Genomic DNA, 16,366 nt, shown 5'->3' with positions numbered 1-16,366 from the left:
TTAATCCTATACTTGGAAGTACGATACAGAATATAAGAAAGAGGATCGCGGCTTTGTCCCTTACTTGCAGTAAGACTTTTAAACAAGATATTTAATTACTTCTAAATCTCTGAAATAGGGGCTATATCTGCACTTTCCTTGTGGTGGTGTTATGAGAGATGATGGAATTCTACACATAATACACAAGGGCCGGAATAAAAAGATGTGTAAACGTTAGTAATCTTATTATTTGCAGATTTTTTCGTTCAGTAACATACTTGCGTTCCTGATTTCACATATAAGGAAACAAGCTAGGAGAAGTTAAAGTAACTTTTCCAATGTTATGATAATGGTTAAGTACTTAGAAATGGAAAACCTAGTGCAAGTCCAATGACTGTACGTTTTTGGTTTGTTTATTTATAATCTAAAGTAAAATGTGAATGTAAGCACACATACATAAACACATATAAAGTGACAAATCATACATACAGTTGTGTCCACAGATAAGTATACACTAACAATTCCTAAATGTAGGGTGAATACATCCATGTAACCTCTGCCCAAAAATAGAACATTTCCCCAAAGTAGCCCTCATGTAGCCCCTGTCACAAATACTCCCCAGGGGTAACCACCATGCCCAAGTTCTTCCTATTGTTGAAAAAAAAAAAAAATTAAAAAAAAAAAATATATATATATATATTTATGTATATATATATATATATATATATATATATATATATATATATATTTATGTATATATAAATGCACATAAATACTGTATGATTTCATATATACATACATATATATGAAATCATACAGTATTTATTGTTCTTTATCAAAATATTTTACAAGATTTACCCATGTTGTATATATTATTAGTTTGTCCATTTAAACTACTATTTAGTATTACATTGTATGGGTATTACATAATGTATTTATCCATTTTACTTGTTACATGTTTCCGTTTGTTTTCCATTATGTTTTTTGTTATGTAATTTTTCCATCATGTTTTCCATTCTGCCAGGGATACTACAAATAATGCTTTTATGAGTATCCCTGTATGCGTGTGTGTTTGTATGTATTGCTGTTATATCTGGAGCAGAATTTCTGACTCATGGGTATGCTTAGGTTTGTTATGGAAGCTACCAAACAACCTTCGCCTCTAATAAGATATGCTATGTTTTTTAAACTAAATTTATTGGGGTGACAATGGTTAATAGAATTATATAAGTTTCAAGCATACAATTCTATAATACATCATCTATATTCACATTGTGTGTTCAGCACCCAGAGTTGGTTCCCTTTTCATCACCATGTATTTGACCTACTTTACCCTCTCCTATAAGACCCTTCCCACCTTACCTTCTGGTAACCACTGAACTGCTGTCTGTCTATAAGTTTTTCTTTGTTTGTCTTGTTCCTTTGTTGCTTTCATTTTTATATCCCACATTTGAGTGAAGTCATATGGTTCTCGACATTTTTTGTCTGACTTATTTTGCTTAGCATAATAATCTCAAGACTGAAAAAAAGAAAAAGAAAAAAATGGAATCATTAGGTAGAAGTGGATCTAGATGGTAATGGATCACAAATAATTGATGTTATTAGAATTTTTCTTGAGTGTCTTTTGAAATAGCATCAATCTTTGGCTTCATATTTAAGGAAAGTAACGTCATCAACATATAATCAAATGATTTAAAAATTTTAACCAAACATTTTTGAAAGAGGACTACTAAGAAATCTAATCCATGGAAAGCTATTGCTAGAGCTTCTTGGCTGAGGCAGAAATTAGAGATTTTGTAGAATAGAATGGTGCTCTTATGAGAAAAATGTCCACCTTATTTGATAAAATCATGTTTTTTCTTTACTTCTATAGTATTAGAAAAACATCTAATTTACATTAAAATTCAAGATAATTTTGTCATATATGCAAATGCTTTGAGTTTGAAAAGTATGATGAATTCCTTGAATATTTACCAAAATTAATTTTTGGACAATCATCCAATTTTATACAATAAACAAATTTAACAGCTACAATCCATCAAAGACATCTGAGTGACGATATCACATTCTGCTAAGCTGATATTTTACATTTGAAAAGTGGATAATTATTTGTGAATGTGCTCTGTCCGCATAATTTAACAATTTAGAAAGTGATCATACCTCTTTATTACCAGCTATATTATTCACAGCCAGTTTTTTTTTACAGAACTCTGAAGTGTTTTTTATCAGCTGTAGCTGTTCTATACACCACTTTCTTCTTTCTGTAAGCTCTACCTTGAAAAATAATCTAACAGAAGAGTTAGCATGCCTTGCATCTGGCAACTGCAGTCGCATGTCTTCCAATGCACAGAACCCTAACTAAAACCCACGTAAGAAATTGCTGACTTAATAGTAATGATTAATAATACTGCACAGAGTTGTGTTTGTCACCCTAATCCAAATTTTTGAAGGTCAGTTCTAGCCAGTTCTTATTCTTTCCAATATCCAGCCTTCATCATTTCACCGCATTATATTTCAAAAGTTTTCAAATAAAAAATAATTTATAATTTCAAAAATATAATAATAATGTGTGTTAGCTCTGATTTGCTCCATTTCCTCACCAACTCTTGGTATTTTCAGCACCAACCCCACTCCCCACACACACACTATACGCTCACGTTCCAATGACTGCGTAGTGACACATCATATTTAGTTTTCTTTTTCTTCTCATATGTTCTTTGACATTTTAGCTATCCTTGTTTTAGGAACTGTCATTTCAAACCTCTTGACCACTTATTTTCTATTTTCAATCGTTAATTTATTGAAGACATTGTGCATATATTTTCAATATGATCTGGATATCAGTACTTTGTCAGTAATATGTATTCAAAATATCATCTTCCCCTCTATGGCTTTTTTAAAAAATCCCCTTAATAATGTAATTTCTTTAACAGTTCATAATTTTAACATTAAATATATCAATCTTTTTTTTGGTGGCCTGTTTAAGAAATTTTTGCAAGTCCCATTGTTATGAAATGTATGTTTTCTTTAAATATCTATAATTTATGTTTCATACTTTATTCTATAGTCTACTGGATTTATTATTGTTTGTTTAGATGTGTGGTGTGCGGACAAGTGTCTCTCCCTTTACATGGATATATGATTAACCCACATTACACTTACTGATGGGATGGGACTATCCTTTCCCACTATTATACAATACAGTACTTTGTTTTGTTTTGTTTTATAAATCAAGGGTCCACATAAGTATGGGTTTACTTATGGACTAATTATTCTGATTTTTAATCTTTTTTGTCTATCCTTATGCCAATGCATACTCTCTTATTGTTAATTTATAGGAAAACAATCTATGTTAGTGTATATCACCCATCATTATTTTTCTTTAAAGAATTACCTTTGATCTCATAATGTAGCCAAGCCTCCTCCAGCAAATGAAACCCTGGGTGAAATATTAAATAGATACTGATTAGGTTGATGAAACTTAATTACCAAAACAAAGACCTTTAGCATCATTAACTTGACATCTGTATCCTCCAGATATAAGTCAAGGACCTCTGAAGCACTAGCTTGGGAAAACTAGTAATTGTTTATATACACTTTTAAAAGGCAGTGTTACTAATATTAATTTTCTTTATCAGCTAATACATCAGAAATCTAATTTTTGAAAAGTAAAAGAAAACTTTAATTCCCCCACACACACCTCTCTTAGCCTACTAGAATTTGATATCTTAAAATGTGTCTTTCACAAGAGTAGACACATTGTCTATTCCACCACCTTGCCTCTTTTAGCTAAGGCAGAGTCCCAGTGCTCTAGGAAACATATAAGTGCTCTATCAATATTTTTTTCAAACAATGAAGAAACCTACACACATTTAATCAATCTATATTTTCACTTAGCTTCTTAAGTGTAGAAGAACTTAAACAAAAGTGCAAACAAAGTGCTTGTTTTATTCTACGTGTGCCTTAATGTTACTAACAACAAGCATTGCCACTGTGCCTGATTCTTATGTTACATAATACAGAGTGTGGCTTGATGAATTGCATCCCCTCAGGCACACTCAAACATGATTCATATCCTTCAGGATGCTAACGCCAGTCTTCCTGGAGTGAATAATGATGTGCATAAGACAGAATATTCTAATTTCAATTATATCAACACTTAGGGAATAAGAAGAGGATCCCAATTACTGAGTTACAAGAAGAAAGGCAGCACTCAAATTCACTGTGCTAACCTCAGACTGGGCCAGTATTTCTTAGTAAGTTCTGGTTTTCAGAGGTTTTATATGATGGGTATATGGCTTTCAGGGGTTTTGTATGATGTAGGAGACAGAATGGTCCTTTCAGATATGTCCACCTCAATCTTTGGAACCTGAGAATAAATGACTTAATGTTAAAAAAAAAAAAAAAAAAAAAAAAAAAGTTAATTTGCATAAGTTCTTAAATATGGATCTTAAAAGATAGGGATGTTAGCCTGGGTTATAGAGTCAGGCCCATTATAATCACATGGTCCCTTAAAAGCAAAGAACTTTTTTCTGTAGGAGATAGGAATGATAAGGCAGAAAGGGAGTTAGTGACTTGCTGTTGCTGACTTAGAAGGTGAAAGAGGAATGCAAGTGGCCTCTAGAAACAGAGAATGTCCCAGCAGACAGGCAACAAGGAAATAGGAACCTCAGTCCTACAACCACCTGGGACTAAAATCTGTCAACAATCTGAATGTTCGTCGAAGCAGACTCTTCTTCAGGACCACCAGATAAAAACCAGGCCAGACAATTCCTTGATTTCATTCTAGAGACACTGCAAAAGAAACGAGTTAAGCTCACCCAGATTTCTGGCCATCAGAACTGTGAGATAATTAATTTGTGTTCTTTTAAGCTACTAAATTTGTGGGAACTTGTTGAATCAGCAATAGAAAATGAATACCACATCCATCCTACGTCAAGTTTTAACATTATCTAAATAATTGTTTCAAGGTGTCTATCTGTACATGGTTTTTCTTTCTCTCTCTGACTTGACTATCTCGCTCCCTGTAGTTCCTCTGATTCTAGAATCCATGAAGGTGTCATGCTCCCCAGTTTCCACTGTTCTGAGGCATCCAATAGAAAAATGAATTTATTTACTGAACAACGCCATGTGAGTAGACATGGAAAGTTATCGGAGTGGCTTATTTTGCTTACTTCTCTACTATATCAAAATAAATCATCCGGGTTATTTTTAGTGATGGTGGTAAAAGGCTATTGTGCTTACTGTGAAGCACTTTTGATGGCCTTTGGGGACCCAGCAGGATATCTATATACTGTTTTATGAGTTTTTCAAGTATGTTGTTGAAATACATCATCCTCTTCCTCCGCCATCCCCACAATGCACTATATAGCATCTCATCTTTCTATGATATAGCATATGCTTTGAGTTACTACACAACTCTGTTATCTATTATCTGACATCTTCCTATCGATTACCCTCCCATCTATTACCCTCCCTATCTATTAACCTCCCATCTTCCATGCTCCTATTCAAAAAAATTCCAGCCAGAAAATTGTCCAATGCGTGCAGAATCCCCAACTGCCTGGAAATGGAATAGATAATATATACATAGTACCAAAAACACTGACCTCTTGTAATGATATTTCACATTTTATATTTTTAAAGTTGAATTGTGTCTTAGAATTGATAGTTTGCCATATTTAATTCATAAACTTACTTTCTTTTCTTTCTTAATAATAAACAAAACAATGCCACCGCTTAAAATCAATGGCAACCTAGATTTGATGAAATGCAGTATATGCATGAATGTGTATTTAATAGATAGTGAATAGATGCATGAAAATATATGTATACATACACATACATATGTATGTATCTGTGAGATAAATTTTACTGAAGGAATTTACACACAGTGATACTGGGTGACAGAAATATCTGCTTCCTGAATTTACCACCAGTCCTAATTTATAAGCAAACTAAAATGACTAGTGTCAGGGTTCTGATGTTGCGATAATAGTAGTTGTTGTTGCTCCAGGAAACATTCTCTCTGGTTGTCATTGAACTTCTCCCTTTCTGAACAGGAGTTACTCACGTATGGAGAATTGAACAATATTCTGAGATGGAAGGAAAACCTAGTCTTTCATTACTGCAAAAGTTTTCATCCACAGAGAAGGGATGGTTAAACATCTCGAACCCAAATATAGTTTCTGGAGTTGGGGTAGATACAGATAATAAAGAACATAAAAAGGACACTAAATCTTGATTTATATAAATATTTAAGGAAGTAGAGAGAAAGCCAATCAGGAGAAGAGCTAGTTCTAGCTCTGTAGTACTAAAAGCTGTGTAGCACTGAAAAACAAAATGAAAGAAGACAAAACAAAACAAAAACAGAAGAGAGAGGAGTTCCTCATGAGGAATGTGACTCATAGGCTACATTTAACTTCACTTACTTTTAGTGATGTCTTCAATGCAAAATCCAATATCAATAATCATTTTTTTTTAAAGTTAGGCACAAGTGTGTGACAGAATCCTAGAAGTTATTTATTCAAGAAAACGGAAAACCAATGTACTGAATATATATATATATACATGCTAATAGCTGACTTCTGAACACTGTAGTTTCTGAAACTAAAATTGACAGGTTAAACAAGGCACATCAGCTTCAAGTTTCTCAAATATGTCATTTCCTATAGGGAATAAAGTAACCCCAAAATGCTTTAGACAAACATCTTTAATATAGTAGAATTGTTTAAATATACCATTTATCCATTAGGCTGTCAGACAACACTCCCACACACAATGAAATGCCTGATGTGTGACAGTTGGAGTTGTGTGGGAAGCTCTCTGCATTTTAAAAGCTAAAATAAATGCCCTAAGTATATGGCATAGAAGGCATTTTAAGTTAGGAAAAATAATATGGAATTAATGTAAATAAACTCCATATCTGGCACTGTTTTGAAAAGAAATAATAGTATGCTCTTAAGCAACTTTTTTTAATGAAAAATATCTAAGTCAGTATTAGACAATAGCAATACAGTAGAAATTAATGAAATTGACTAAATTCATATCATAAAACTCAAAATAGATAGGTATGATTTAAATTGATTGATTGGCTGACAGCAGGATCACTTTGATTTAGAAACAAACTTATAATTTAATTTTGTATACAGAAATGCACATAGATTTTATTGATAATAAAATACAAATCATTTTTCCTATAAAGCATATGTAATTCATTACTGGCACGATTTTTCAAGATAGCCATGCTGAGAAATATGGCCCATTACTAGAGAGCTAATTACAAACTATATTTGACCATTTCCAATTGTAGCCTCTTAGGCTCAAAGTAGCAGTGAAAGCCAAGAGCAACACCATCATCCCACTAGCACCCCAAAATCCATTAGTCATTTAACTTTATATTGACATGTATCCAATATTAGGTCATTTCCATAGAGACTTGATAAGATCTTCCACAGATTTGCAAGGGAAATGCTGTTACTGTCATTGAACAGACTGAAGAACTGAGACGTAAAATGTTTAAATGATCTTTCCAAGAACTTATAGTTTTAAAAAAAATGGTTATGGAGTCTTGAGCCAGATACATCGCATTCCATAGCAGTCTATTTTCTCTCCACTTAAAAAAAAAGAGTATATATATGTATATATTCCTATCTGTTTAATGCATGTGTAAGATACTGTAGACTTCAAACTGAAAATTTGTTTTAGGTCTAGCCATGAGATAATTTGGTTATAACCTTAAATATGTTGCCTGTTTACTTCAGACTCTAATTTTCATACTTAAAAATACAGAAGTTTCCCTCATTTGAATACATCTTACTCTATTCTGTAAGCTCTAAATTCGACAAAATTTCTATTGTTGAGTCAATGATTGTTTGAAATAGCATGCGCTTTTTCATACCTGTAGGTGCTAAGGATTTGTGGTTGAAAAGACAATCAAAAGCCCAGAGTTTTTCAGTCATTGGCTTATAAATGATATGCAATAAATGCATTGCATGATATATTATATATATATATATATATATATATATATATATATATATATATATACACACATATATAATATATACACACACATATAACCCAGCATATATGTGAGGTGAAATAAAATCAGATTGTGAAATAGTTTGGGACTGATGGGGAGTATTTAAATGTGTATCACAGGTAATAGGGCTTTTTTGAGGTGACAGCTGAACAGACTGTGATGAAATTAGGTGATGCCCGATAAAAGAACTGGGGAATGTTGTCAAAGGCAAGAATACAACAAAGGGAAAAGCCCCAAGGCTAGAGTGAGCCCCTTGTATTTTTGAATCAGCAAGAAAACCTGTGTGGCCTGCATGCAATGAACATCTGGAAGGTGCACACTTCTACTGCAATCACCCAAGACTGTACCAATATTTTAATTCATTTTGATATTGAAACAATCTCCTCAGGTCTTCCTGCTTTCAACAGTGTTTCACTTCAGTCAGTTTCTATGGAGTAATGATAGGTTGAGCAAGAGTTTTGTTCAACAATCAAATCGATTTCATTATTCAAAAACTTCCAGCGAATTTTAATCGCACTCAAATTAAAATGCAGACTACTTAAAATGGTCTAAAGGCCTCTATATGTCTATCTGATGTAGGACTTGCTGGTGAGTAGGTAATGAAGTGTAAGAAAAAGAAGAATTAGGGAAGCCTCTGAATTTTGGCCTAGCTGGGTAAATGAGGAGGCCATCAAAGGACACGTGGAAGATCAAGGGGAATGACTTAGAGAGTTTTAGGTACATGAGATTACATGTTGAATCAATTATGAATTAAGAATGCTTAATTGTAATCCATGTGTGCAGAAGTAATGATGAAGAGAAAGACAATAAATCAAGGGAGCAAATATTTATGAAATAAAAGAATTCCTGGAAAAGGTCATAGATTATGTCTCATAGTTCAGAAATGAAAGATAGTATGTACTTGTTAAGAGTCTCATGTATAGTCTTAAAAAGAGTGGGATTTTTGAAGACAAATAATGTTTGAGAAGAAGCAATGAATTATAGGAATTTACCTATGCCCATTTTCAGGTAAATGGAGATTGAAAACACACACACACACACACACACACACACACACACACACACACACAAGGCTTCAAAGAAGAGAAGAGCTGTCCTTAGGGAATAATTAGGTTTCAACTAAATCAAAAATTAAAGGAGGATTTATAAAAGAAATGAAGATCATAAGAATTTTACTTATAACACACTTAATGTTTTGGAAAAGAGAGGACTACATTTTTTTTTTTTTTGTAGAAGATGATGGTAGATTGGGTCAAAGTTATACTCCTATAAACACTCTATAGGGAAGACAGTCTTGACTGTCTTGTCAGAACCATAGTAAATGAGCACAAATATCCTGATGGGCTGAGTCCTCAGGGACATACTATGAAATGTAGAGGACTTGTAAATTGAGTGTGGGTAGGAGGAAGGATTGAAAAGGAGGGCACTAGAGAAGCATATAAAGACTTAAATCCATGTCTAAACATTGTTTCTTTGAGTTTTCACTTCTGTGGTATAAAATGCAAATCTTCACTTCAATTATCTCTCAAAAGCCAACAAATGTGGGCTATTACGACAAATTAACTAGAAAATGTTGAAAACCAGAATTAAAATTGAGTTTAACATGGTATTATATTTATAAATAGAATAAATCCATCTTTCAGCATGAATGGAATATCACATTTTTGTGCTTCTTTCTTTTATCTATGTTTTGTTACTATAGAAACATCCTCCATGGAACTATATATCGATTTAATCTTGTCAAACCTTTTCTGAGGTAAAAATTATCAACAATTAAAAAAAAAAAAGATTCCATGGAAACATTTTACAGAGTTGCAAAGGAAGATCTACTTAAACAGGGACACTATCTATAGTCACGTTTGCAGGTTATCCTATGCATCTGCAACGTGGAAGCAAGCTGAGCACTCAAGATTTCCATGTGTGAAGTGGGTATGGTGTCATTCTGTCCTTGTTTCTAAATCAAATATAACATGAAATTTTTAAAAATTAGTTTCGTCTACCAGCTAGCTGATTGTGCTCTGTATGGAAGTATATTATAAAAAGTAAGCATGGTATGTGGAGTTAGATAACTAAGCATTTTAGCTTTTAACAGAAGCTGAACAGGGAAGGCAGAGCCTGCTAGAACTAGATTTCTTTGACTTGTCAACAGTAGGGACACTCCCTTTTTAAATTTTCTTTTCCCCCATTTTCTTCATCAGTAAAATGCGTAGAGCAGTAAAACCTGCACTGTAGACTTAATGTGAGACTAATAAACAGAATCACTTAAAACTTGATGATGAATAATAAGAACTCAATAACTTGTAACAGTTAAAATATTTGCTGTTTATTAAATGAGTTCATTAAATATTTGTTAGTATAGATATCATGACCCTTACTCAGTGTTCAACAAATAAAAACACTATGATGACAGATACGTTTTAATTCAAAATATACAAGATAAAGAAATGCATATGTATTTGGATATTTTTATCATTTTCTCACAATTTCAGTGGGATAAAAATCCCATATTAAGAATATAGAAGAGTGCGCCAAAAGCTGGAGAGAACCAAAAAATCCATGGCATTGAATTATGTGCTGAATGAAGAGATAAGGAGTGTGCAGCAGACTACTTATTTTTAAAATGTCACATGAAACTAAATTGAATATTCTTGGAAATACGCTGGAAGACATATCATCCTTAAGAAAGATCTAGAAATTAGTGATGAGCTGTCAAAGGCTGAATGAAATTCTGAAGGAACCATTTTAAAAATAATGCTTTCTGATAGCAAGTAACATAAAGTAAATGAGAGAAAGAAAAAGCAGCAGCCAAAAGCTTATAAATAACCACAAAATGATAGTGAATCTTGAACTACAGATATTAATGTGGGACAGGGTGATTTATCCACATTTTTCAGGATTTTTCAAAAGTAATAGGCTACAAATTGAACATTAAATGTATAGTTGTTCTGTTAGTTAACAAGCCTTCATGACACTTGAACATTTTACAGTCCAGGCTTAGGGAAAAGATAAGAATGGGAAGGTTCATGTGAAAACAAAGACTTCAGGCAATCATGTAACTCACTAGCTCAACTCTTATAAGTTGGAAATGTCCATAGGGGAGATGTTCTCATTGAAAGGTTGGAGCTTTGGTTTCTTTACCTGTTCCTTCTACAACCATACAACGCAGGCATACTACCTCATTTTATTGGGCGTGTCTTTATTGCGCTTCCCAGACATCGTGTTTTTAGACATTTGAAGCTTTGTGGCAACCCCGCTTGGAGCGAGTCTATCGGCGCCATTTCTCCAAAAGCATTTGCTCATTTTGTGTCACCTTTTTTTCAGTATTTCAAACTTTTTCATTGCAGGCATATCTCAGAGATATTGAGGGTTCCGTTCTAGATATAATAATGGGAATATCACAACAAAGTGAATCACAGATTTTTTCTTTTATTTCCCAATGCATGTGAAAGTTACCTTTGCACTATACTGTACTCTGTTAAGTGAGCAACAGCATTGTGTCTGAAAATTATGTACGTAGCTTAATTACAAAATACTAATCTTTCTCCATATCAGCAATAAGGCTGCTTTGCTTATCATTTGTGTGTTCACTGAAGTAGCACTTTTCATTTCCTTCAAGAACGTTTCCTTTCAATTCCCAACTTGGCTAACAGGCACAAGAGGCCTAAGTTTCGGCCTGTCTGGACTTTCAACATGCCTTACTCACTGAGCTTAATAACCTCTAGCGTTTGATTTAAAATGAAAGCCATGCGACTCTTCCTTTTACTTGAACACTTAGAGGTAGTTGTGGGATTATTAATTGGCATAATGTGAATATTGTTGTGTCTCAGGGAATAGGAAGGCCCAAAGAGAGGGAGAGAGACAGAGGAATGGCCTGATGGTGGAGCAGTCAGAACACATACAACGTTTATTGATTAAGTTTGCTGTCTTACGTGGGCTTGGAGGGTGAAGCCCCAAGACAATTACAATAGTGACATCAAAGATCAATGATCACCGAGATAGTGTTATCTCCATACGTTATACTAAAATGCTCATTGATGGTGCTGCAATAGAGATATGCAATTCCTGCTAACAGCATCCATTCTGCAGCCCATGGATCAAGGGGCAATTTCAACCTTTAAGTCTTATTATTTAAGAATGATGTTTTGTGAGGCTATTGCTGCCATAAATAGTGATTTCTCTGATGGATCCGGACAAAATAAATGGAAAAAATCAAGAAAGGAATCACAATTCTAGGTGCTATCAAGAACATGGTGATTCATGAGAAGATAACAAAGTATCAATACTAGCAAAAGTTTGGAAGAAGTTCATTCCAGCTGTCGCAGATGACTTTCAGGGGTTCAAGACTTCAGTGAAGGAAGTAACTGCAGATGCAGTGCAAGTAGCAAGAGAACTAGAATTAGAAGTGGAGCCTGAAGATGGAACTGAATTGCTGCCATCTCATGATAAAACTTTAATGCTGAGGAATTGCTTCTTACGAATGAGAAAGGAAAGTGGTTTCTTGAGATGGAATGCACTCCTGGTGAAGATGCTGTGAAGATTGCTGAAATGATAGCAAAGGATTTAGAACGTTACGTAAACTTAATTGATACAGCGGTGATGATGTTTGAAATGATTGATTCCAATTTTGAAAGCAGTTCTGTGGGTAAACTACAAACACACAGTATTACATGCTACAGAAAAATTGTTAATGAAAGTTAGAGTCAATTGATGTGGCAATCTTCACTGATACCTTATTTTAACAGATGGCCACAGCCACACCAACATTCAACAACCGCCATCCTGATCAGTCACCAGCCATCAACATAGAGGGAAAGACCCTCCACCAGCACAAAGATTACAACTTGCTGAAGCCTTAATGATTCTTAACGTGTTTTAGCAATGAAGTATTTTTAATTGATACATACATTGCATTTTTAGACATAACGCTATTGCACACTTAATAGACTACAGTGTACTCTCAGCATAACTTTTATATGCACTGGTAAACAAAAAACAAAATGTGTGTGACTCGCTTTATTATGATGTTTGCTTTATTGAGGTGGTCTGAACCTAAAGCCGCGATATCTCTGAAGTATGCCTGTGAATACCAAAATACATTGAATAGTCAAACAGAAAAGCGGTTTGCAATATATTAGAAATACACAATTAAAGGAATTATGAAAGTATTTTTATTAATTTTTAATTTTCCTATTTGAGGATGAGGATGGATAGGGTAAACTACTCCTTCCTCTTTTATGGAAAGATAATCTCTTAGTTTGTTCTTTTGTCTATCATGGTTCTCGTCTAGTACAGAGACCAGTGAAGATATCATATAAATAAATGTTGGCAACAAAATTTCTTGAAATAACTGAGGAAAGAATAAAATAAATCTTAAAAACGAGAGAAAAAAAGAAAAGATAGAAGAAAAGGAAAAGAGGAAGGAACGAACGAAGGAATGAAGGAGGGAAGAAAGGGAGGAAGGAAATAAAAAAGGAAGGAAGAAAAGGAGAGAAGTGAAAGAAAATGAAAATGTTTCTTCTTTATGACAGAACGCATGCTATTTTTCTGACTTTCAATAGAGTTTTAGTACTGTGTTTAGGCTCACACCTTTTGAATTCAACCAGAGACCTCAGCAACATATCTGCCATGCAAACCTGGACAAATTACTTAACTTTGCTACCCCCAATTTTCAATTCCTAAAATATAAATGATATAAATACATAAATAATAATTGTAGCAAAGCCGTTTCTTGGATTAAATGAGATTGTGCCAGCAAAGAGGGAGCATATAGTCAAATTGTTTGAGGAAGCTTGTAGTAAAAGTTATCATTACAATAAAATCATAGACCAATTCAGGCAAAAATCTAATGATTATAAAAAAGAAATGGAATATGGAGAAAACAATTCTTCCAGAGACCTAGCCTAAGAGGAGCAATTGGAAATGAGCAGAGATCTTTGTGCTAAGATTCAAGTACATGAACATAATGTGCTTCATGGGTCTAATTATCCTCTAACAGAATGCTCAGCAAACCAGGAGGGAAAGTCAAAGTTTTTCATAGAATGATAAAATCTGAACGTAATTTTCATATAGGGACCTGAAACAGCAAAATTGATAGTGCCTTCACAGGTCTCATATCAAGATGTTTATAGAGACAATAGTCACAAGATTATTTCTCAACATTAAACAGAGACCATAATGCTAAAACTGGGTTCTCTGTCATTGTTACGATAGGAAGCTAGGGTATTGTCATGATGTAACAGTCTAGTGAAAAATCTGTCCAATCTAATGTTCCACCCACGGGTTAGGGATGAGAAAATTTAATATTCATCATATAAAGAATAAAACTCAGTTATGTTTTTGTATTTTAAATGTAAGTATATTTAAAAACAAGAGTAATACCTCTTTACCATACTTTATAGTGCCCTATACAAGGCTATGTTCTGGTTATTTTTTCATTACTTTCACTGCTATTTTGTAACTTCTCTGTTGAATGATAGATTTTGCTTTTTGAGATGTGAAGAAAGTCAAGCCACTGTCTGTGCCATCTCTGATTCTCCATTAACATTAATATAACTGACAGTTTACCCCCACAAGCTTCTACATGGGAATATGGGGGCAGAAGGAAAGTGGCATTCAACATTAACTAAAGATCCATGTCATCATGTTATAGTGTGCGTTTTGTATTCTGGATTTGTATTTGACCCATGATTGTCATAAGGCAGCTCTGTGGGAGTTGTGTTGCAATCCATTCTTTGTGTATAAAAAGTCCACAAAAGTTTTAATAAGCTGGAAAATGTTTGTTCTACGAGAAAGAGAAAGAGAGATGAGAGAGAGAGAGATTAACTTGGGCAAAGAACTAAAATGTTTATCACAAAGTACACAAAGTGACAAAAATGCCTCTGAGGGAAACAAACTGTGGGCCAGGATGGATATTTTAAATGGGATTAAAAAAACAAAAAACAAAACCAGAGTGGACAGATTTTTAAAGTATTAATTTTTCTGATCATTGGGCACAGGACATCTTTTCATTTGTTTGTGTCTTCTTAGATTTCTTTCATCAAAACCTTGTAGTTGATTCTTGTATGTTGCTTTTATTTCTTGCAAATTTATTAAATTTGTTGGTTACTTCCAACCATTTTTTTTGGTTGAGTCTTTAGAATCTTCTATATATGAGATCATATCATCTACAAATAAAGACAACTTTACGTCCTCTTTTCTGATTTGGATGCCTTTTATTTCTATATCTTGCTTGCTTACTCTAGTGAGGATTTCCCACACTATGTGGAATAAGAGTGGTTAGAGTGGGCATCTTGTCTTGTCCTTGATCTAAGAAGATAAGCTTTAACCAGTAATCACTGCGTATGCTGTTAGCTGTGGACCTATTATAAATGTCCATTATTATGCTGTGATCTGTTCCTTCTAAACCACTTTGTTGAGGGTTTTTATCATGAAAGGATGTTACATTTCGCCAAATACTTTTTTCTGTATCTATTAAGATGATCATATGATTTTTTAAAATCTTTTATTCTACTAATGTGGTTATCTCATTTATTAATTTGCATATATTCAACAATCCTAGCATCTCAGGGATAAATCCCATTTGGTCATGGTGTATGACCCTTTCAAGGTACTATTGAATTTTGTTTGCTAATATTTGTTGATAATTTTTGCATCTGTATGCGTCAGGGCTGTTGGTCTGTAGTTTTATTTTCTTTTAGTGTCCAGATGACTTTGGTATCAGGATAATGCTGGCTTCATAAACTGAGTTTGGGAGTGTTTCCTCTTTTTCTCTTTCTTTCTTTCTTTCTTTCTTTCTTTCTTTCTTTCTTTCTTTCTTTCTTTCTTTCTTTCTTTCTTTCTTTTTCTTTCTCCTCCCCCCCCCCAAAGAATTTGAGAAGGATTGATGTTTGTTCTTCTTTAAATATTTGGTGTCATTTACCATAAAACCATCTGGCCCAAGGCTTGTCTTCATTGGGAGAAATTTGATGACTGACCCATTCCCCTTACTAATTATTGATCTGTTCATATTTTCCATTTCTTCATGATCCAGTCTTGGTATATTGTACCAAGTTTCTATGAGAAGTGTATCAGTTTCTTCTACAGAAGAATTATATTGTTAAATGCCCAACATCATTTATGGATTCAATACAGTATCTATCAAAATCCCCATGGTATAGTTCACAGAAATAGAAACAAAATATAAAACACCTGTATGGAATCACAAAAGATTCCAAATAGCCAAAACAATCCTAAGAAAGAAGAACAAAGCTGGAAGCATCACATTGCCTAATTTGAAACTATATTGCAAAGCTATAATAATCAAAACAGTATGGCACTAGCATAAAAATAGACACATAGACCAAT

The sequence above is a fragment of the Rhinolophus sinicus genome, chromosome 3 (genome assembly GCF_057876585.1).
Source record: "Rhinolophus sinicus isolate RSI-liver-muscle chromosome 3, RSI-T2T, whole genome shotgun sequence".
Taxonomy (NCBI): Eukaryota; Metazoa; Chordata; class Mammalia; order Chiroptera; family Rhinolophidae; genus Rhinolophus; species Rhinolophus sinicus.
The sequence above is the reverse complement of the archived record's forward strand: the minus strand, read 5'-3'. Positions refer to the sequence as shown.